The sequence below is a fragment of the Equus przewalskii genome, chromosome 25 (assembly GCF_037783145.1).
Source record: "Equus przewalskii isolate Varuska chromosome 25, EquPr2, whole genome shotgun sequence".
In the NCBI taxonomy this organism is placed as follows: Eukaryota; Metazoa; Chordata; class Mammalia; order Perissodactyla; family Equidae; genus Equus; species Equus przewalskii.
This window is the reverse complement of record NC_091855.1, coordinates 26431681-26456618: the sequence shown is the minus strand read 5'-3', so window position 1 is coordinate 26456618 and position 24938 is coordinate 26431681.

The following is a 24938-nucleotide window of genomic DNA, read 5'->3' as shown; positions in this document are numbered from 1 at the left end:
GACAAGGTCGAGAAGAGCTTGTTTTTCCTTCATTCTCCCCAAGTGGAACATTTACCCTCCTCTCCTCAGGTCCAAATCATACTTGTCCTTCAGGCCCACCACCCAGGAGCCTTCTCTGATTTCTAATCCACACAGATCTCTGCCTCTCCAGCTGCTGAATACTTAGTGTCAGTGACATACAATCTACCTCTCTCTTAAGTTAATCTTGCCTCTCAAGCCAATCTCAGAATATGGGCTTCTTTTGCCCTTCTGTGGTCCCTGAGGCTGTGCCAGCCCACAGGCATACTCCACGGGGAGTGGCTGCATGACTAGGGCATGAGTCGGGAGGGCCAGGTGTGAGGGCCCAGGCAGGATGCCTCTCTGTCTTCAACGTACTCTCCTCCACAAATCCCCGAGAGCCTGAAGGCTGCCCTTCAAGTCATAGGTTCCTTATGTGACCTCACCAGGTAGTGATGACCTCACAGACCCTCTCACGGTTGCCATGGCAGGGCAACTACGCAAACGTGGTGCTCTTGGGGAAACTTCTCTACTAGTTCTCCACTAGAAACCGATCTGTTAGGTTGCCTGAGAGAGAATGTCTGACTGAATCTTCTATATCCACTCCAACTTGTCCTCTGCCCCCTGGGACGGCAACGGAGCAGGTAGGCCTAGTCTGGGCATCTGTGTAAGAGGCATTGGTATACACACAACCTCACCTGGCTGCCACATGTTCCTTTTGGGCTTGCCCACCATACCTGAGAACTTCCCCAGCTGTAAGTAATACCAGTGACCTAGGGCCCCCTCAGGGACCCACAGTGTTCCTGCTCACTGCTGAGGACAAGTGAAATGTCATCCCTGAGGGAGAGTTCAGAAAGGTTTACAAATGTAGCCTTCCCCTTTGGGCTACAAGATGCTTCCATTCAGACCCTGTCCTGATTGGCCTCTTAGCTAAATTCTTACATTTAGCTACATTTTTGTTGGCAAGTGATAAATGGAGCAGTTTGAAGAAGAGCTGTGGAAGGCCACTCTTGAACCTCAACTTCTGACCCAGGCACCTTTACCATGCTGTCACGCAGACATCCACATGGGTCCCCTCTGACACTTCCCAGACTGAGCTGCTGAGTACTGGGAGAAAGAGTGGTGTCCCATTGATGGGAAGAACAGAAGAGGCAAGGGGAGTGATGAAGTGATCCTGAGCCTGGAGGGCTGAAGAAATGGTGTCCTGCAAGGTTGGGTTGATGTGAGCCTAGACTTGCTACCCAGATTCTGGCTTTGAACCTCCTGTTCAGTGTTTGTCCTTTTTTCTAATCTAGATAAAAGTATCAGAGGCTAGAGCTCAAAGTGGTTGAAACAGGAGGGATGAAGGAGGCCCAAGAGGCATTGCCAAGGTGAAAAGGGATCTTGACTGATTTGGATTAGATTATTTTTTCCAAAGCTTGAAAGGCCTTTCCATTAAAGCCTCAGAAGTGAGAGACCTTAAGAAATGTTTCCTCTGTTGTGGAAGGGACAATTGGAGAGGATCCTGATTGCAATTATTTTTGGGTTCTACTGTGTTCTCTGGGAATTGGGAACAGATTTCCTGGTCTCTTGCTGCTGCCATAGGCTCCATGGAACTGCTTTTGCAGCTCACATCCCTTCCCTAGGGCACTCAGAGGTGATGGGCCAAGGCTGTGTTTTGGATGCCAAGCAGATTAAAGAGCTTCAACCAGAAACTGAGAGAAACATGAGCCGGGGGGTGGGGGGAGGAGGTAGGGGGGGAGGTGGGGGGGTGGGGGTGGCGGCGGGGGGGGCCTGGCAGGAGACTTTGTCCAGCAGATGTGACTGATCAGTTTTGATTTTCTTTCTAGCAGCAGCGGCTCCCACTTCTCCTCATACACCTTGCCTATACCATGTCCCTCTACCGAAGGTGTGGGGAAACCCAGATGGTCTGGCGTGGAGAGACATATTGCCTGGTTGGTGGCTACCGGGTCTATGGGGATGCTCCTTTGGCCACCCCAGCAGAGGTGGAAGCAGAGAAGCCAGTCCCCAGGCGGGTGCTCAAGAGACATCGAGCTGTGGCAGAGTCCGACCAAGACCTAGGCTGCCCCAGCCCCAATATTCAGAGATTGCAGGATGGCGGCAGGAGGCTGACCCCAGAGAAGATAGCTGGCTGAGCCACTATGTAGAGACTGCAAAAACTTAACTGCCCAAGGCAGCTAATGCTTCTTCCTGCAGTGACCCCCACAGCCCACCACTGGGGATTAGAACCCGAGCTGTTCTGTCTGAGCCTTTCTCGGCCAGGAGCCTCCTTCCATCCTAACTGGCCATGGGCGAGGAGCCTCAGAACTGAGATTTGAAGTGAGAGGCTTCTCTGAACATCCCAGGACCGAAGCTGGCCTGGAAGAAAACCTGATGTTCCTCTGCTCAATCCTCTACAGTCCTTTCTTGGGCAGAGAAAAGAAAACGGTGCACTCTGTGGGCTGAGGAGAATCCAGGGGCAGAGAGATGGTGCTGAGTGGCTTTATCAGGAGCATGGTCTGCCAGATGGGCTCCTGCCCTATTCGTTGCCAACAGCTACCAACACAAACCAGAAGGAGCTGGGCTTTTTGATACTGAAAGAAGCTACCCAGGGAGCCTCCTGCCTAGGATCTCAGGAAGCAGAATAAAGTGACCCAGGAAGACCTGCTCCCTGGAGCAGGAACAGGATGAAGAGAGTCAAGCAGCATCCTCCTTGAGGCTCACGTGCTCCTTTATTCCCAGACCCTTCTGTCCCCAGCTGGACTTCTTATTGTTCAATAAAATGATTTTCTGTAACAACGTTTCACTTGAAATCCAGCTTGTCCAAGGTCAGGCCCCAAACCTCTCTGTTACCTTAAAGTACATTCCCTCATGGGGTACCTGATCCTCCATGACCTTCTGTCTCCAAAAAGGGCCCTAACTATGTGGCTATGCAAATTGGGGCAGGACACAGGCAGGTCCTTTAAGAGACGCAGAACTGGATGAGTACTTCCCTCCATATGTGCAACTGTGTGTATGTGTGTGTGTGTAAGGAGAGGAGAGGCAGGACTGAGAAGATGCTGTTAGATTTATCAGTTCACCCATCCATCTATCCTTGTATTTAACAAATATTTTTTGGCCACCTGTTAAATACCAGCCACTGTGCTAGTGGCTTGGGATATTTCAGTGAATGAGAGGATCAAAGCCCCTCTCCCCAAGGCGCCCACAAACTAAAGGAAGAAACAAGTCCATATAATTGCAAAGAACTATAACTGCTACAAAGAAAAGTCAAATAGGATAAGAGGATAGAATGACGAAGGGGTGCTATATTACACAAGGTAGTCAGGGAAGGCTTCTTTGAGGAGGTGACATTTCAGTGGAGATGTGAGTGAAGCAGTCATGTGAGGAGCTGGAAGAAGAGTATTCCTGGAGAAGGAAATGGTAAGTGCAAAGACACTGCGGTAGGGATGAGGCTGGTCTGTTGCAGGACCAGCAGATAGGCCAGTGTGGCTCGTGAGGAAAGATAAAGAATGCCAGCTGTGGTTGGAGAAGTAGGCATGGGCCAGACCATGGCAGGCCTTGTCAGCTCTGGTGAGGAGAAGATCTTGCCTTAAATGTGCTGGGAAATCATGGGAGGGATTTGAACAGGGTAGCGAAGTGATCTGATAGAGAGGCTGAAAAGATCGCTGCCTGCTGTGTGCTGGGGCAGTGAGGTGCTGGCTGTTACCAGTGGAATGTTTCTCTCAGCAGTTAAAGCGACAGTTGGTCCTGGGGAGTGGGGGTGGGGGACTCTCAGTAGAGAAGAAAGAGCACAGTGTTGGGGCCTATATCCTAGGCCCACCCGCCTCATCGGCCCAGACAGAAGGGGGCGCTGGCAGCAGCTCCTAGCCCTCAGGCCAGGAGAAGTCACCCAACCTGTGCACAGCACACTTGTTCCCAGGGGCCACGACAGCAAGACTGTGGCTCCTCCCCCCGACACGCCCTCGAGGCCAGGGAAAATCCTGATAACTTAAGAAGTTTCCCTAACCTGGGTTAGAGGAGGGAGGCACTGGCCCTGGGGTTCCAGAAAGTTCCCACTGTGAGTCTCAGTTAACCCACAAAAGACAGCTCATGCCTCTTCTTGCAGGGACCCCCACTGCCCACTGCTGGAAATAAGAACCTCAGTGTCTCTGATACTTGGTGTGACCGAGGCAGACTTGTGGTTGTTGGTGGCATCGGACAGGTTGGCAATTCTCAAACATGAGGCAAACAGGCTCACCTGGGGCTCCAAGGACAGCTAGAGATCCTCAGCACCCACACCAGTCCTACTGAATGTGTTTTTAGGGCGGGGTCTGGAAATCTGCAGGGTTTTTTTTCTTATTCAAAAAGTTTATTTACCCACACATGATATGATGTTTCAATCAGCCCTCTGTGGAACAACTTTCCCTACCTCTAAGAATGTGATACTCCACATTTTTTTTTTTGAATTTACTATTTTATTAATTTTTTTTTGAGGAAGATTAGCCCTGAATTAACATCTGCCACCAATCCTTCTCTTTTTGCTGAGGAAGACTGGCCCTGAGCTAACATCCGTGCCTATCTTCCTCTGCTTTGTATGTCTCATGCCTGCCACAGCATGGCTTGCCAAGCAACGTATAGGTGCACACCCAGGATCCAAACCAGCGAACCCTAGGCTGCTGAAGCAGAATGTGCAAACTTAACCACTGTGCCACCAGGACGGCCACATATTTTATTTTTGAAAATTATATTATTGAAGTGACAGTAGTTTATAACATTGTGAAATTTCAGGTGCATGTTATGATTTATCAGTTTCCGTATAAACTGCATCATGCTTACCACCAATAGTCTAATTTTTATCCATCACCTTATATACGTGTCTCTTTACCCCCTTAAACCCACCTCCCAACCCCCTTCCCCTCTGGTAACCACTCATCTGGTCTCTTTATCCATGTGTTTATCTTCCACATGAGTGAAATCATGCAGTTTGTCTTTCTCTGTCTGGCTTATTTCACTTAACACAATACCTTGAAGGTCCATCCATGTTGTTGCAAATTGGATGATTTTCTCTCTTTTATGGCTGAGTAGTATTCCATGGTGTGTGTGTGTGTGTATATATACACATCTTTATCATCAGTTAATGTGCACTTGGATTGCTTCCACATCTTGGGTATTGTGAATAATGCTACAATGAAGATAGGGATGCATAAATCTCTTCGAATTGTTCATTTCAATTTCTTTGGATAAATACCCAGTAGTGGGATAGCTAGATCATATGGTTTTTCTATTATAAATTTTTTGAGAAATCTCCATACTGTGTTTCCATAGTGGCTGCACTAGTTTTCATTTCCACCAGCAGTGTATGAGAATTCCTTTATCTCCACATGGTATCCAGCATTTGTTATTTTTTGTCTCAGTAATTATAGCCATTCTCACTGTAGTTTTGATTTGCATTTCTGTAATGCAAATCAATGCAAAATTTCTCTAGTGATTTTGAATATCTTTTCATGTGCCTCTTGGCCATATATATCTTCTTTGGAAAAATGTCATTGATATCCTCTGCCCATTTTTTGATCAGGTTGTTTGTTTTTTTGTTGTTGAGTTGCAAGAGTTCTTTATATATTTTGAAGATTAACCCCTTGTTGCATATATGATTTGCAAATATTTTCTCCCAGTTGGTGGGTTGTCTTTTTGTTTTGTTCATGGTTTCCTTTGCCTTGCAGAAGCTCTTTAGTTTGATGTAGTCCCATTTGTTTATTTTTTCTTTGTTTCCCTTGCCTGAGGAGACATGGTATTCAAAAAGATGCTGCTAAGACTGATGTCAAAGAGTGTACTGCCTATATTTTCTTCTAGGAGTTTTACAGCTTCAGGTCTTCCATTCAAGTCTTCAATTCACTTTTAGTTAATTTTTGTGAATGGTACGAGACAATGGTCTACTTTTATTCCTTTGCAAGTCTGTGTCCAGTTTTCCCAAACTATTTATTGAAGAGGCTTTCCTTTTTCCACAGTGTTTTCTTGGCTCCTTTGTCAAAGATTAATTGTCCATAGATCTGTGGTTTTATTTCTGGGCTTTATTCTATTCCATTGATCTGTGTGTCTGTTTTTGTACCAGTACCATGATGCTTTTATTACTGTAGCTTTGTAGTATATTTTGAAGTTAGGGATTGTGATGCCTCCAGCTTTCTTCTTTTTTCTCAGGATTGCTTTGGCAATTCGAGGCCTTTTGTAGTTCCATGTAAATTTTAGCCTTCTTTCTTCCATTTCCATGAAGAATGCCATTGGGATTCTGATTGGGATTCCACTGCATCTGTAGGTCACTTTAGGTAATAGGAACATTTTAACTATGTTTATTCTTCCAATCCATGAACATGGAGTGTCTTTCCATTTCTTTATATCTTCTTCAATTTCTTTCAATAATTTCTTGTAGTTTTCAGTGTATAGATTTTTCACCTCTTGGTTAAATTTATTCCTAGATATTTTATTCTTTTTGTTGCAATTATAAATGGGACTGTATTCTTGGTTTCTCTTTCTGCTAGTTTATTAGTGTGTAGAAATGCAATTGATTTTTGTAACTTGATTGTGTACCTTGCAACTTTGCTGTAGTCATCGATTATTTCTAATAGTTTTCTGATGGATTCTTTTCTATAGTTTTCTATATATAGAATCAGATCACCTGCAAACAGTGAGAGTTTCATTTCTTCCTTTCTGATTTGGATTTTATTGATTTCTTTTTCTAACCTAATTGCTCTGGCCAAAACCTCCAGTACTATGCTGAATAAGAGTGGCAAGAGTGGGCACCTTTGTCTTGCTTCTGTTTTCAGAGGGATAGCTTTCAGTTTTTCCCTATTGAGTATGATGTTGGCTATGGTTTTATCATACATGGCCTTTTTTACATTGAAGTACTTTCCTTCTATATGCATTTTATCAAGAGTTTTTATCATAAATGATGTTGGATCTTGTCAAACGGTTTCTCTGCATCTATTGAGATGATCATGTGATTTTTATTCCTCATTTTGTTAATGTGGTGTATCACATTGATTGATTTGCAGATGTTGAACCATCCCTGCATCCCTGGTGTAAATCCCACTTGATCATGGTGTATGATACTTATAATGTATTACTTTATTCCATTTGCCAATATTTTGTTGAGGATTTTTGCATTTATGTTCATCAGTGATATTGGCCTGTAATTTTCCTTCTTTGTGTTGTCCTTGCTTGGTTTTGGTATCAGGGTAGTGTTGGCATCATTGACTGAGTTAGTAAGTGTTCCATACTCTTCAGTTCTTTGGTATAGTTTGAGAAGGATAGATATTAGATCTTCTTTGAACATTTGGTAGAATTAGCCAGACAAGCCATCTGCTCCTGGACTTTCGTTTTTTGGGAAGTTTTTGATTACTGTTTCAATCTCTTGTCATTGGTCTATTCAGACTCTCTATTTCTTTTTGATTCAGTTTTGGGAAGTTGTATGAGCCTAAGAATTTATCCATTTCTTCTAGGTTAGCCAGTTTGTGGGCATATAGTTTTTTATTGTAGCCTCTAATAATCCTTTGTATTTCTGGGTATCTGTTGTAATTCCTCCTTTTTCATTTCTAGTTTTATTTGAGACTTCTCTATTTTTTTCTTCATTAGTCTGGCTAAGAGTTTGCCAATTTTGTTTATCTTCTCAAAGAATCAGCTCCTAGTTTCATTGATCTTCTTTACTGTTTTTTAAGTCTATTTCATTTATTTCTGCTCTAATATTTATTTCCATCCTTCTGGTAACTCTGGACTTTGTTTGTTCTTTTTTCAGTTCTATGAGTTGAAGTTGAAGATTATTTGAGATTTTTGTTTGTTGAGGGGGGCCTATATTGCTATGAATTTCCCTCTTGTCACTTTTGCTTCATCCCATAAGAATTGATGTGTTGTATGTTCATTTGTCTCCAGAAATTTTTTAATTTCTCCTTTGATTTCTTCATTGATCCAATGGTTGCTCAGTAGCATGTTGTTTAGTCTTCACATATTTGTGACTTTCCCAGCTTTTTTCTTGTAGTTGATTCCTAGTTTCATAGCATTATCCTCAAAAAAGACTCTTGATATGACTTCAATCTTCTTAAATTCATTGAAGCTTGCCTTGTTTCCCAACATATGGTCTATCTTTGAGAATGTTGCATGTGCACCACTTAAGAATGTGTAGTCTGCTCTTTTTATATGGAATGTTATATATGCATATCTATTAAGTCCATCTGATCAAGTGTTCATTTAAATACACTATTTCCCTGTTGCCTTTCTGTCTGGATGATCTACCCAGTGATGTGAGTGGGGTGTTGAGGCCCCCTGCTCTTATTGTGTTGCTGTTAGTTTCTCCCTGTAGGTCTGTTAATAGTTGCTTTATATACTTTGCTGCTCCTGTGTTAGGTGCAAATATATTCATAAGTATTAAGTCCTCTTGGTAGAAAGTCCTTTTTATCATTATGTACTGCCCTTTTTGTCTTTCACTGTTTTCCATTGTTTCTCTTCCTTTGTATTTCTGACTGCCACTTCATTTTGGTGGTTTTCTGAGCAGGTTTTCTCTTTTTTATGTATTGTGGCTCTCCTATGATTTCTTTTTTAGTGGTTACCATGAGGTTTGTATAAAAGATCTCAGAGAAGAGTTAGTCCATAATCTGATACCCTCTTATCTCCATTAGCCTAAGCAGGTTCCATCCCTCTCCACTTCCCCTTCTGTGCTATTGTTGTCACAAGTTATTCTGTTTTGTGTCGTGAGTTCATGACTAAGTCAAAGTGCTTATACCTACTTTTGATGATTTCCTTCTCTTTATCTTTTAAGGTATAATTACATATTTGCCACCCTGTTCTCAAAGAGAGCTGCAGTTTTTTTATTTTTTCTGTCTATTTCCCTGCTCAGAGCTTTGCAGACCTTTGCCTTTTTGTTTCAAGTATCAGGGCATCCTTAATCATTTCTTGTAGGGGAGGTCTAGCAGCAAAGAACTCCCTCAACTTTTGTTTATCTAGGAAAGCTTTCATTTCTCCATTATACCTTAAGAATGGTTTCACTGGATAGAGTATTCTTGGCTGAAAACTTTTGTCTTTCAGTATTTTGAATATATCATTGCATTCTCTCCTAATCTGTAAGGTTTCTGCCAAGAAATCTCTGAAAGCCTGATAGAGGTTCCTTTGTAGATTATTTTCTTCTGGTCTTGCTGCCCTTAGTATTTTTTCTTTGTCATTGACTTTTGCCAGTTTTACCATTATATGCCTTTGAGAAAGTCTTTTAGCATTGATGTAATTAGGACTTGTATTCCCTTAATGTATTTGTAAGTCTGGTCCCTTCCCCAGGATTGGGAAGTTTCAGCTATTATTTCCTTGAACAAGCTCTCTGCTCCTTTCTCCCTCTGGAATACCTGTAACACTTGTCTAGCTTTTCCTAATTGAGTCAGATATTTCTTGAAGATTTCCTTTATTTTTTTAAGTCTTAGTCTCCATTGTCCTGCACCTGAAGCATTTCTATCCTCTAAATCGCTAATTCTTGGGGCCAGCCTGGTGGTGTAGTGATTAAGTTTGCACATTCCACTTCAGCAGCCTGGGGTTTGTAGGTTTAGATCCTGGCCATGGACCTAGCACCACTCAAATAGCCATGCTGTGGTGGCATCTCACATAAAATAGAGGAAGATGGACACAGATGTTAGCTCAGGGCCAATCTTCCTCACCAAAAAAAATAAAAATAAATCACTTCTTTCCTCCATAATGTCAGGTCTATTTTTTAAGGATTCTAGATTATTTTTTATCTCATTAATTGTGTTCTTCATATCCAGAATTTCTGCCTGTTCTTTTTTATAGTTTCAGTCTCTTTGGTGAAGTATTCCTTCTTCTCATTAATTTTATTCCTGAGCTCATTGAATTATTTTAGTTTTATTGTAACTCATTGAGCTTTTTTGTGACAGCTATTTTGAATTCTGTGTCCTTTAGATTGTAAATTTGTGACGTCAGGGTTGGATCTAGACACTTGTCATTTTCCTTCTTCTCTGAATTATTGCTGTAGTTTCTCATGATATTTGATGAACTAATCCTTTGCTGGAGCATTTGTGATAGCATCAGATCACAGATTCCACCTGCTACCACTGGCAGGAAGCAGGAGCTGTGTTTTTGATCTCACCCCATCTGGTAGAAGTTGTAGGTGTATGGTGGGTGCTCTCACCAACCAGGAAAGTGTTTGTGGGCAGGCTCAAGGCTCCCACCACTTCTTCTTACAGCCACAGCAAGGTACATTTCCTCTTGTGGGGCCACAGTGGTACTATGGGTGCTCCCACCAGCCAAGAAATCGTGCATGCACACACTCCTGTAGATCTGCCAACACCTCTTCTGAAGGTTTCACCAGCTGCTGTGCTTCGTGGTCAGTGCTTCTTTGTAGGGTCTGAGCCTAGGCCACTTGTTGGGACTACAGCAGCATGGTGGGCTCTCGCCGCAGCTGGGAAAGTGTTCATGCATGGGCTCAAGGCTGCCTCTGCCTCTTCTTACAGTCACACCAAAGTGTGTTCCCACTTGCAGGATCACAGTGGCACTGTGGGCACTCCCAGCCTGGAAAGCATTCCCACGTGTGCACAGGGCTGCTGGTGAAAGGTCAAGGAGTGCCCACCTATCTCCACTACTTCCTTGAGGTCCAGTCCATCCACTTTCAGATGTACAGCTGTGTTGGTCTCTCAGGCGTCCTGTTGTGCTCTATGGGTATCCTCTATTAATCAATGAATGTCCATTTAGTTGTAGTTCAAAGCAGGAAGAGATAAAGGGAATAGCTCGCTCTGCCATATTGTGGATGTCACTCTGTTGATAACTTTTTGACTGCATATTTATATGATCATATCATCCTTTATTAATTTTAGATTCTACTCTCACTCCTTTCCCTTCCTCCCTTCTACAGGCAAAAAACAATACGTACAAAGTCTCTTAGGCTGATAGAGAAACAGAAAGAATGATTGTGTGTCTGGATCATAAAGACCTAGGGGAAAGAGTGGTTGGGGATGAGTGCCTAGAAGTTGGCAGAGACTACATTACATAGGGCCTTAGAGGCCATGGAAGGACTTTGGATTTTAAGCATAGAAGTCACTGGGGACTTTTTACAAAGGAGAGAAATAAGACACAGTTTACATTTTGAATGATAATCCTAGCTGCTCAGTGGCTAACGCACTGTAGGTGGGAACAAGGGGATGTAGAAAACCAAGTTAGAAAATTACCGCATTAGTTCAGACAGGGCTGGTATTAATGTGGAAGCAGGAGATGTGATGAGAGTGGCTGCATTTTTAGATGGAGTTTATAGGACCTCCTAAAGAACTGAATGTCCCACCATTTTGGCTTTATTCACACTGTTATCTGACTTAAATGTTGCTTTTAAAATCTCTGCCTATATAAATCCAATATACCCATTATGTCCAGCTCAAATTCCCTCTCCATGACTCCTTATCAGACCACTCCATTCCACAATAATTATATTGTCTCCAGAACTCATATTCTTCTTTTTCTAGCATTTTCCAAACTGCTGATAAATCCCAACAGCTGAAGACCAACAAGAACCAATCTAGAGTCCAAAGAAGTTATTATTAACTTGCTGCAACAAGGAAGAATACCCCTACAGAAACCATAAAGTACCTCACCAAATAAAAGACAACATAAGGATATAAGATGATTTTGAAGAAGGGTGGAGTTTAGGTAAAATTTAAATGATGCAGTGTTTTGTTTGGAAAAAAGTAAAGCAGCCCTATGTGTAAATAAACATTTAGGCTTAGGCTGAGAAGCAGGATTCAGGTCTTATTTCCATGGAAACTACAAGTTTGGAAAATGTGAAATTTTGTGTCCAAAAGCCCTTTATCTGAGACTCTGAAGCTGGGCTGAAAATCAAAGCTGCTTTTCCGTATCAAAGAGACCCAAAAACCTGAGATCTTCCAGAGAAGAACAGGATGTTCCATTCTCACTGATAAGATTTGAAGCAGGAAGCTCTATGATTAATTTTAAAATAGTAAATGCTGTAGTTTTCTTAAAAAAATTATGTTACATGGAGCTAAGAAATATTGAGACATACTAGGAAGTTGTGTGCTAGATCACTAGAAACTTGAACTTGTCACGTTAACCCAAAAGCTACTAAATAGTCAGTATATACCACTGAGCATGTTTGTGCATTATCTATTCCAAATCTTTCCCCCAAAAAAGATGCTGAGATTTATAGTATTCACATCCCTTAGGCAAATTGTTAAAAATATACAAACCTGGGTCCCCCTATGAATTTACTTGAACCAGACTCTCCAGACTGGTAATCTTGAATATATATCTAAAGTTTCCCAGAATTGTTGACCTATTTGCTGATCACTGGTCTATTATGTGTATTAGTTTCATAGGGCTGCATAACAAATTACCACAAACTCAGTGGCTTAAAACAATGGAAATTTATTGTTCCACAGTTCAGGACACCACAAGTCCAAAATCAAGCTGTCAGCAGGACTGTGTTCCCTCCAGAGGCTCTAAGAGAGATTTTGTTCCCTGTCTCTTCCAGCTTCTAGTGATTATTGTCATTCCTTGGCTCGTGTTACCTCTGTCTCTGCTCTCTTCACATTTGTCTCTATGTAATCTTCTTCTTTGTGTATCTGCTTCAGAACTCCCTCTGCCTCTCTAATATAAGGAAACGTAACTGTGTTTGTGTTTAAGACCCAAGCAGATAATGCAGGATAAACTCTTCCTGCAAGACCCTTAAATTAATCCCATCTTTTGCCATGTAAGGTAAGATTTACTCTGCCGTGAGGTAATATTCACAGGGTCCAGGGATTAGGGTGTGGACATATCTTTGGGACACCATGTAGCCCACTACATATATTTACTTATAAGTTAAAAATGTAACCACTGAACTACTTAAAGTTGATTATAGTTCTACTATTTAAATAGTAATTTGATCACATTATCGCTTTCAATTTTCTAAAGAATATGCTTTGTGCTATTTTAATTAAAGTATATATTAGATCTCATAAATTATCAATATTGTTCTGCTACTACATTTCCCAAACACTTGAGAAACATTTATGTTACATATAACTCACGATTGGTAATTACACAGTTATTATTTAATATGCAGCAATGCGCTTCTGTTCTGGTACATAGCTCTGAACACCAAAAGGTGATTATTTGTGAGTGATGAGGCACCTGTATTATATATAGTTTATAACAGCAATAGTTTATTTCTTACATTCATATCCAACACAGGGACAACAATGGCTCCTTTCACATCCTATTCATTCTAGGACCATGGCCGAAGGAACAACCACTATTAGGAACATACTCATCTTGTGGTAGAAGCGAGGTAGACTCAATGAATGGCTCCAAAGGTTGCTACTGAAAAGTCATGCCATCACTCCTACTCACATTCAGCTAACCAAAACAGCAACATAGCTAATTGGATGTCAACAGGGCCAGGATATGGAAGGGAGGGGAGAGTAGCATGATCTTCCCACAGGGAGATATCGCACGTATTTTTGGAATAACAACTCAATCAACCAAATTTAGTTCCTGGCCATTTGTCCTCTCAAGGGTGCAGTGAAGATATTAACATTGCCTCAAAAAACCCTGCTTATATGGTTTTTGCTCTTTAATTCACCCTCTACGATAATCAAAGCCTTGGCCCAATTGTCTGCCTCATGGCAGACTTGTTACGCTACATTGTAAGAGTAAAGGGAAGGCTGAGTATCATTTCTGACTAGTACATTAAAGAAAGTCCATGGTGTGGAACTTTTAGCAGTAAAATTTCACCCTATCAAAATGTCACACATGTACCTTTCCTTGATTGCTAGATTCCTCATCCAATTTATTCACCATTCAAAAGTCCTAGATTGGTGGGCATGTGTTTCATTGTTCCATCCACCTTTCTTTAATATTTAGTTCATATAGTTTTATGTGAGGCAATAAACAAACACATGGGGAAAAAAAAAGTTATTAAAAGAATCTCATAAAAATTACGTCATTAACTAAGGAGCACCGGTGTGGCAGGTTACAATTCTAATGATGGAAGATGTGATTAAAAAAATAATTTGAATCTATAATACACTGACAGAATCTATTTCTTTCTGTGACCAACTTACCACAGATCAATAAATATTCACCAGACACCTGTGGATATGCATTACAGAAATGCATTAAACTTCTAAACACTAGAAACATCACAGCAGGATTGCTTAATGCAGTAGCTTTCTCTGAGTCTCTATAGTGTAGCACAGCAGGTAATATTAGATCAGGTAAGAATTAAGCAGAATGAATTGCAAAATGCACTATTAATCTCCACTGACCGTGAATTAACAAAATAAAGACAAATTAGGCTAAATGTTCTTTAACTCAAAGGTGATATTTCTAGCTAAGTAGCCCTTTTGGTCAGACATGACATTAATCCTCTCTAAAAAAAGCACCATGGCCTTTCAAGGAATGACAATGAGTAAACAGTATATTTTCCAGGTGCTGTGTTTTGTAGGGTGCCTTTTAGGGAAGAACAGTAATGCAATTAGTCATAATTATTGTAACTCAATAGTGAACATATCTGTAGTGTTTTAATCAATTTCAGAATATTTCAGATGTTAAATTAGAACAAATTACTATCTACAGTGTTCTGATTACTCATGGACAAGATGAGAGAGATGTGACTAAAAAGAAGATTGTAAGAGAGGGACACACAAAAGCTGTTGGATTTAAGTGCAAAATGCAGCCCCAGTATGATATGCTGGCCCAAACTTAATGAAATCTTAAGTGACAATAATCCAAGTATGAATTGCATAACAAGGACATAGATACTTTTGTGCAACTCTAGGATATTCAGACAAAGTCTGGGGCATAATGTTTCATTCTGGACCTGCTATTTGAAGAGAAACATAAAAATAAAATATTATATGGAATACAGAAGAAAAGAGAGAGGATGATAGAGGATCTAATTCATGCCATATTTATTCACTCAAAGAACAAGCACTAAGAACACGTGTTAGAAGAAAATTTGGAGGAATTACATATATTTAGCTAGGAAAATACTAGATTTAGATATAGAAATAAGATATTTATTGGATTTTTTCTGCGTAGCTTCAGAGAACAGATGAGAACTGAAGTGTAGCTGTAGAGAAATAGATTTGGACTTTTACATTATATCAGAGAAACATATAACAAGTAGATTAATTCACAGTATGAGGGAGTGAAATAGTCATAACTTCAGGCATTCAGGGAGGAAAAAACCAACTCTCCCAACTTCTGAAGGATGCAAGAAAAAGAATATGTTCTTTGGCTGAAATATTGAACTAGATGACCTTGAGAGTCTTTTCCTATGATTAGATTCACTGAATTTATGATAAGGTCTGCAATAACTTTTACATCTCACAAAATAGCAACAGCAACAAAAGATCAGGATGTGGAGGGCATGCGTGTGGCGGCAGCAGGGTGAAATCAGAAAGCAGAGGCAGAGGTTCTAGTTTGTGTGTCACTCAAGCTCCTCTGTAATTTGCACTTCACACGTGCTACCGTGAGGGATGAAAGGCTCCCCATGGATGTGCAACTCAGAGTTGGGAAAGGATTATAAGACCCTATGAGAATTTTGAGTTTATATGTGTAATGACACATCACTATTACAATCCTTGCATAGTTAACGCCCTAATTATCACAAGCTGTCATTCACACATACAGGGAAAGTAGGCCAGGGCAGATAGACAATATTTCTCCACTTGCAACCTTGCTTTCAAAACATAGTCCTAATTATTTACAGAACAATACAATGTTAAAGGGACAATTTGCTATAGCAACGGAATCACACAAAACGTTAGTCTTGGATGTGTCCCCAATATAATTGACAGTCTTCCTATCCCAGAGTGATGAATTTTCTAATATATGCCTTGCTTCAGCTATTCTAATGCTTTGTGGCTGATTCTGAATTTGCTTTTTCTGCTTCTACCTCTTCCAGGCACAACGCCTGACTCTTCTTGAGTATGTGCTCCATGTTGTGTTCCAGTCTTCTCAATTGGATCACTCATTGATGTACATTTAGAATATTTCTAAAAAGGGGATACTGCTCAGATTCTTTTGGTTTCTGTCTTTCTTCTATCACCATTTCTGAGACATCTTCTCTGGCTTTCAAAATCAGAAAGTATATTTTCCCCTATGATCCTCCAGTGCCCTAAATCTGAAAAATTCCCTGTCTGGTTCATGTCGCATGTATACTATGTTATTTAAACCACAGAGTATCTCCATTTTATAAATGAAAAACTGAGACCAAGAAAAGTTCAGAATCTTGCCTGTGATAGCACAATCAAAGCTTTATCTGGGAATCAAACCCTTCTCTGACTCCATAAACTGTGAGGGTCAATATGTCCACATATGTAAGGAAAACAAATCCCAAACCATCACTACAGGTTCCGTTATGAATTTTTTAATTCTTCTTCAGGATAGCTTTCACTCAGGCTTTTTTCCCATCTAAGTAGATTATAAAAAAAGAGGAATGATATATTAACTTAGAAATGGTAAAGATGTTGAAAGTTCCATAGCATTGTCAACTTGCTTTAGAAAAGAAGATGTCTTTGGTGGTTTTGTGTTTCTGAAGCTGTCTTACAAGAAAGCACAGGGAAACAAAGTTGGAAAAAAGTAGATTCACTAGGATATGTTTATTTTACTAATGCCTGGAGCTCAGTGTGGCCTAGGAGCATGGGAGGTAGCACTGCATAAATGAATGCAGCTATTCAGTTATGGCTGAAAACTGTTGCCTCTTACTGAGGATGATAGAATGTTAGTGAGTGATAAAAGAGATCCCTGGACACAGCCACATAATAGTATTGTTTCTGGATTGAGACGGTTTTTTTAAAAAATTAAAAATTGCTAATGGAAAAAAATATACCACACCTGAAATTCAATATGGCTATTGCTTCTGCTTCCTACATTCCAGGTATTGCCAAAGCGTCATCAGGGTTTAGTTCTTGCTGCTATGCTGCCCCAGGGTGCTAAAATGTGAATGATGTATAATATCCCTATGGATGCGATCAGTCTAATCAAAGCGGCCCTGGAGCCTAGGTTTCACTTCTTTGAGTTTAGCGAGTCCAGCTCTTACTGCCAAGCACAACTTCCTCAGTAAGTATTGAGCTACGGCAATAACAGCTAAAAGAAAGCTTCCTTATTCCATGATACAGGCCCGGTTTCATATGGTCTAGCGTTCTTTACACCCAGCACCAAAGTCAAAAGCAGAGACAGGAGAGTCTCATCCCTTCACTTCTCCCTATTTTGTTCTCCCTTACTTTTACTGTGACTAAACAAATCAAAATATTTATGATTATTGTATTAAAACTAAGGAATATTTTGAAAGCATTCTCAATAATATGTAAGTAGTGCTTCCTTCATTCAAAATAACAGGATTATCCATATTTCTAATTAATGATGTAAACTCACCCAAGATTCCAACCTGTCAAGTGGCCATAAATTTAAGCTCAATACTAACTAGAAAGTTCTCCAGACTATCACATAGTATCTTAACATTGTGAACTTTTCAACACAAGGTTTACTGTAGTTTAGCAAGATTTTGCTCAACTGCAAGGTTCCTGATTAGAATCTGTCAATGAAGTGTCTAGTTAGAGTTGAGGCATTTTCAGAAAATTTGTTTATTTTTTCTGCCTTTAACATTGGAATCATTTTCCAAAGTTAGTTGATGTAGAATAAACACTGGTAATCATGTAATATTCACTTGAATTCCTTCCTTCTCAAAATATTATTCTTCATTTGCACTCTTTTCTTTTAAAAAATTCCATTGTAAAATATTGAAATATAATATGTCAATGTAAGACTTTATATTTGACATTTGACATCTAATTAAAGGTGTGTCAATTTCACTTTAAGGGAGAAATTTTTTTTAAAGAATCTTATCCTTAATTGAAATGAATGTAGAACTACTCCTCAGTGCTCTCCTTAATTATATTCATAGTCTCAGACACATGAGAGCAGCTAATACATGCTTTTGACACACTTACATTCAGGCTTCTGATTAGACGCCATATTTAGAGTCATGTAAACTTCTCTTTACATGACCTAAAACTGAAAAGCAGTCAGTGTTTGAAATGACCTAAGGTTTTGACATAGAGGTTTTGGTCAAAGGAATGTTATAAACTCAGGAGCATTCACAAAACTTCTCCAAATGTTTTTTAAAAAATTATCTTTTCTGCTGAAAATATTGATATCTTTCTAAAAGAATCTTTCTCAGACCAAATTCCCACTCCAAGCTGTGCATGCTGCCTTTCACTAGAAGAAGGAAACATGTTATTTTTCCCCTTTATAAATAATCACTTACCCGAGTACACGTCATGCACAAATAAGAAATACAAAGGGAATGTGAGGTGCTAATCTTGCTCATCTGCAACTTTCTTCTAGCAAATAAACTGATCTGTATATTAACTGTGCCTTTACTCCTAGCACCTAGAATTATGAAGATGTACTCAGGAGCAAAACACCTATAGATTCATTTATGTCTTCTTTGTCATTTCTGTAAATGAATTATGAAGACTACAAATGGCTACCAAACCATGCATGAAAGCTATAGGTTTCAACTTTGTTCATTGTCTTTATAGATTATTTCTCGTCCAAAGACCTATGTTTGATTTCTTTTTCTTTTCATCCCCCAAGTCAAGACCATTGTCAATATGTTTTTATTTTCTCTGGCTTTTAAATACTCACCCTCAATATGATGCTAAAAGCTCAGCTTAACCTTCTTCCAAATTTTATCTCTATTCAGTCACCTTTGCGTTGGTTCATACTCACTTCTGAACTTTGACCTGTTGCTATTATGTAGTCAAAGGGTTGTCAAACTTGTAAACAGCCAGATAATAAATATTTTAGGCTTTGAGAGCCAAATGGCCTCTGTCACAACACTTGACCTCTACCATTTTATCACAAAAGCAGCTGTAGATCACACGTAAACAAATGAATGTTGCTGTATTCCAATAAAATTTCATTTACAAAAACAGGCAGCTGGCCAAATTTCACCCACACTGTAGTTTGCCAACTCCTGCTCTAGTCAAACACAATGTACCACAAACAGACTTCACCTACTTATCTATGAGGACATCCAGCATTTAGACATTTATGCATTAATTCCCCCAGATAATCCGTATAATGAAATATTGCTTGGAATTTCTCTCTTGTCTCCACTTTCCCTTTCAGCTCTTGTTGGAATATCTGAAATCAGGACAAGCACTCTTATCACCAAATTATATTAATAGCTTTAAGTAACAAAAATTATATAAGTATATAACGCTCATATCATTAGCAGACAGATTTCATGTAAATACATAGATGTACAGGCAATTTTAATCTGCAGAGCCAAATCACGTCACTTGTCCCATTGACCGTTTCTTTCTTTTTCTAGGCACACAGCAAAGATTTGAGATACACTGCTTCTATGTTTAGCTTCCCATTTCCCTGCATCTCCTGAATCTCAGAAGAAGCCAAGTGCTGTTGTTCCTATTAGCCTAATTGCTGTATCCTTTCTGCAGACACTGACCCCTCCTTCTGGGTGACTTAGGCTACCCTGTTGCTACATACTGTTTTCTGTGAAGCCATGGACTGCATCTTAGTTGATTCTCACCTAGTCAACTCTGCACCAGAAGAACAGGAGTAGCCACATCCATTCAGCTGCTTAAAAAGGGAGGAAATTTTAATTATTTTCGTTGATCTGTGCCCTACTTTGTCTTCTTCAATCATATTTTTACTCTTAATCAGAAATATATTTTCCTTTCCTAATGAATATTCCAATGAGCTCTGGAGATCTGGTGTTCCATATATGGTGCATTCCTGAGCTCCTGTCATATTAAATTTGCATACCCATTCATACCTATGTAGCATTACTTGCTTAACTGAGGAAGGAGTAGGTAAGGAGTGAGCATAATATGCCACTGATGTTTCATTGTTTGTATTTTTTTTTTCTAATGAGGCTTGTAAACTATTTTATTCATTTAGAAAAAAAGAAGAAAAACTGGCCTAAGAAACTTAGTGTTGAAAAAAAGGAAAAGAGAGCACATAGAGTACACAGCAATAGTGCAAATCAAAAAGTGCGTACACATTTTATGAGAAAAACAAAAGAATAGAAAGAACAGACTGGTGGTTACCAGAGGGAGGGGGAGGAGGATGGGAAAATGGGTGAAGGCTATCAAAAGACACAAACTTCCAGTTAGAAGGTTAATAAGTTCTAGGAATATAATGTACAGCATGGTGACTAGAGTTAAGAATACTATACTGTATATTCGAAAGTACCTAAGAGAGCAGATTTTAAAAGTTCTCACCACACACAAAAAAAATGTATAACTATGTGAGGAGATGGATACGTTAACTTATTGTGGCAATAATTTTGCAATATATACATATATAAAATCACTATGTATATACCTTAAACCTATGTCAATTATATCTCAATAAAGCCGGAAAAAATAAAATTTTAAAAACCATATTTTGAATACCACCTAAGAGGGAGGAGGGCATGAGAGTGATAAATGGGATTGAAGAATAATTAAAAACAAATAGAATACACTGGTCCTCTGGCAGATCAATACTAGTGGTTCAGAAACTGGAATGTGATTAACTTAACCCTGGGCACTTGAGGTTAAAAATAAATACAGAAATTTTAAAAAACTTGACCAACTAAAACTATGCTTCATTTACTGGAATAGTCTGTTAATTAATCAGGTAATGTGCTTTTCATGTTTTCTTGGAAGAAGCTAGAAAGATATTACTATTGTTATTAATAATTAGGTTGAGACTAGCTCTTTTTGTCATGGCGTCATGACGGCATATGACTACCGGTTGTTAGTTGAAAGACACCTACAACTGGGACTGCCTAAGAGAAATATAATTAAGAACCATCGGAGCCGTCAAGAGACCAAATGCATACAGAATACAAACGGACTATGAAGATTTACAAGGAAATGGTTCCACAGGGGGAGTCTAATGATACGTAGACAGCCAGAGCTCAGCCTTTAAATGGCTCCTCGTTTTTACCAGAACTCTGGGATAGAATTAATTTCATGTAAATTACTGCAAAACATATACTTTGTGTTATAATTTGGAGATCTGACACTGCATGTGAGCTTTTTTGGTATTTAAAAAAACTAAAGCATTAATTATTGAAGGAGTTGTGCTAGGATTATTAGAATCATCCCCTTGCACCAACTGCAGGGCTGTGGATGGTAAAACTATTAGTCAGACCTGACTCCCATGGCTTCAATGGGAGCTTTGCCAGAATGAGAGCCACAAAATGTGATCCCACACTCCTGTTTGTTCCCTGAGTTTATTTTAGCTGTAATCAACAGCCTCCAGGAAATGACATGTTAGAGTGTCCCCAAAATAACTGTTCATCATCTTTCCAATATCAAATGGGTTGTCTGGATAATTTCCAGTTGTAAGATTGTAGACTTAATATTTTTTAAAAAAAGGAAAGAAAAGGAAAAAGGAGAAGAGAGTATTAGTGTGTTAGAGCTGCAGTAACAAAATACTACAGACTGAGTGGCTCACCAATAAAAATTTTCTCACAGATCTGGGGGCTGGAAGTCCAAGATCAAGGTGTTGGCAGGTTTTCTTTCTCCTGAGGACCTACTCCTTGGCTTGCAAGGAGATACCTGGTATCTTTTGGTATGTCCTCATCTCCTTTTTTTATAAGGACATCAGTCAGATTGAATTAGGGTCCACCCTAGTTAATTGGAATCGTTTTAACTTAATCACCTCTTTAAAGTTCCTATCTCTAAATATAATCACCTTCTATTGGGAATTAGGTCTTTCACAAACATTTGGAGAGGGCACAGTTCAGGGAAGAATGAACAAAACAAAGAAAACTGAAGCCAATATAGAAAATGCAGTGATCTGATTTGTGGGAATTGGCCAAACATGATTGGGAGATAGTAACAAACAGCTGGCCAGAATCATCTCTTCATGATGAACACAGACACATGGCTGACAAATTCAGCCACCTACTAAATGGATATACTTTGTTATTAGAATAAAGACTACGTTTATAGCAAGGTCTACATGGCCCTGCAGTATCTGACTTACTCTCAAGAATATATTTCTTGGCATTTCCTCTTCCCTCTTAAATTCAAGCTACACTGGGCTTCTTTCCATTCTCTGAACGGACCCTGCTTCCTTCTCCATAGGATCTTTGCTAGTGTTATTCCTTCCACTTGGACATATTTCTTCTATCTAATCCTCCATCATTCGTATTTTGAATGTATCCCTGGCCTGGTTTGAGTTTCCTTGCTATATCCTCCGTAGTACCATAACTTCCCGTTTATAATATTATTACAGTTTAGACATTTGTATGCATGTATTTTAATGAGGGCTAAGTTGTTCTAACTCCAGAAAGTGATAGACTATTAATACAAGTTATCACTTACATGGCACTTACTGTGAAAGACAGCATTAGTTTATTCGTATTATATATATATAACATACATATTAATTCACTTAATTCTCATAACTCTATTTAGTGTTTAAAATTAGTATCATCATTCACATGTTATAAATGAGAAAACAGGCACAGAAAATTTGTGCCTGTTGTTTAAGGTCATATACCTAAAAGACTGCTGGCATTTGAACCCAGGTAGGTATGCCTTTATAGTCTGCCCTAAATCAATATCCTATTTCATATACTGTATTCATTACTAATTAGGTGTCATAACATTCCTGTTACATTGCACATCTCAAAATGTGTTTGGTTATGACGATATCAAAAACAATTTTTTAAAACCTCCATATGGTTAGACTGACCAGAGTAGAGTAGAGAAAGTCATGATACTTTTATCTCAGTGAAACTGAGGCAAGATCCAGCTCTTCTAACTCCAGAAAATGATAACGTTGGCAAGCAGTAAACATACCAAGTTTAGGACTCTAGCAAGTCTCATACTGGGGGGAAAAAATGAAATCAAGCCAAACTTTGCTCTAAATCACTACAACTGGCACATACAGGATTTGAAAAGAAGAATACACTAATTGAACATCCAAATGATTGATTACTGGGGCCCGTTTTGATATCTTGTAAAACAACACATACACACACATATACATCAGTTAGTAGTAAATATCTACTAATCGATCTTTACAGAGCTTCAGAAATGTTCTTTGCACCAGAAAACAGAACTTTAATTGACTCTTTAGGACCTCTACTACTACTTACTCTGAAGAAACAGAGAGTGATGGTTAAGATACTAGATTCTGGAGCCAAACTATGTGAATTCAAATGAATAACATTGTGTGACCTCAGGAAAATTAATTAACCTCCTCCAAAATACAATACACCTATCTTTTGGTGTGGTAGTGAAGTTTAAATAACTTACTATACACAAAATAATTAAAACAGTACCTAGCATGGCATAGTAAATTCTCTAGATGTCAGATATTATTATTTTATTCTCTGATCAAGGAATTTTGATTTCTTGGGTTCACCTATTTTATGACTTATCAGCATCATGCTAGATTATTCATACATGAGTTACCTTTTGGAAAAAGATACAAAGAATTGCAACTCACTTTGAACTCAAAGGAGAGTTAAGGTGGCACCCAACCATGAAACAGAGGGCGCAAATCTCAAAGTTTCATGATTTACATAGAAAAATGTGCCAAGATCCGAACTGAATCTCAAGGTCAAGTGTAAATATTATTTTGTTCATCCATTATTCATTAATTTACCTCACTGTATCCCCACTTCCTATGATCCACCAATCCACATATGCAGATGGAAGCAGAAATTTCCAGAGTGTAACTTAAAAAAATAGACCTTATGGATATCTCACATGGCTCATAGTCTATGACAAAATTAGTATATACAGTTTTTTGATCTAAAAACATTTAGCCAATAGTTTATCACCTTCCTCAACCAATATCTTGAGATAATTACTTTTATACTATGTTTACATTTAATATTTTTCATGTTTTCTATGGTAAATATGTACTATTTTTCAATGAAGTGGTTTTGAGGCTAAAAGAAGTGATTAATTGTTGAAATATAATTAAATTCAATAATTATTAATCATAAGCATATGCAAAATTCAGTAATAAATGACACAGTGGAAGGGACTGTCAAGTACTATGGAGGTGATAATAGTTCTTCTATTCCTTAGCAACTTCAACCTGTGGGAGGGTAAGACACATACAAATATAATTTTTGATCCATGAGAAAATAATATTTCCTCGTTCCTTTTTGCCCTTATTTCTATTATTCAATTTGGCGAATAAAAATATAGCACACAAGGGGCCAGCCTGGTGGCACAGAGGTTAAGTTCACACATTCCACTTTGGCAGCCCGGGGTTCACCAGTTCAGATCCTGGGTGTGGACCTATGCACCATTTGTCAAGCCATGCTGTGGCAGGCATCCCACATATAAAGTAGAGAAAGATGGGCATAAATGTTAGCTCAGGGCCAATCTTCCTCAGCAAAAAAGAGAAAGATTGGCAGCAGATGTTAGCTCAGGGCTAATTTTCCTCAAAAAAAAGAATATATAGCACACAAAAAAATAGAAAAATATTTGAAATTCAAAAGCCTAATATCAACACACATAAATGGACAAGACTGACCAATAAATGACAGGAAACGTCAGATTGGATGGGGAAAAAAAAAACAACCAATCCAGCTTTATGTGATTTTTACAAAAAGATAACTAAAATTCAACACTTGAGATATTAAAAAAAAGGAAAAATTGAAAGCCAACAAATAAAGATAGATTTTTTTTTTTAAAAAGGATTAGGAAGGGAGAAATACAAGACTATAGCTGTTATAAAAATCTCCCAAAGAACTACAAATTGAGAAATTAATAAGAGACTAACAAGATAACCACATATAACATTAATGCCAAAAATTGCATTTTTATATATTAGCAACAGAGATATACCACCACTACCAAGGTAAAACAAAAGAAACAAAATTATATAAAGTACCTAGGAATAGATTTAATAAAATATATACAATATTGACAGAGAAAATTTTTTGAAGAAACAGT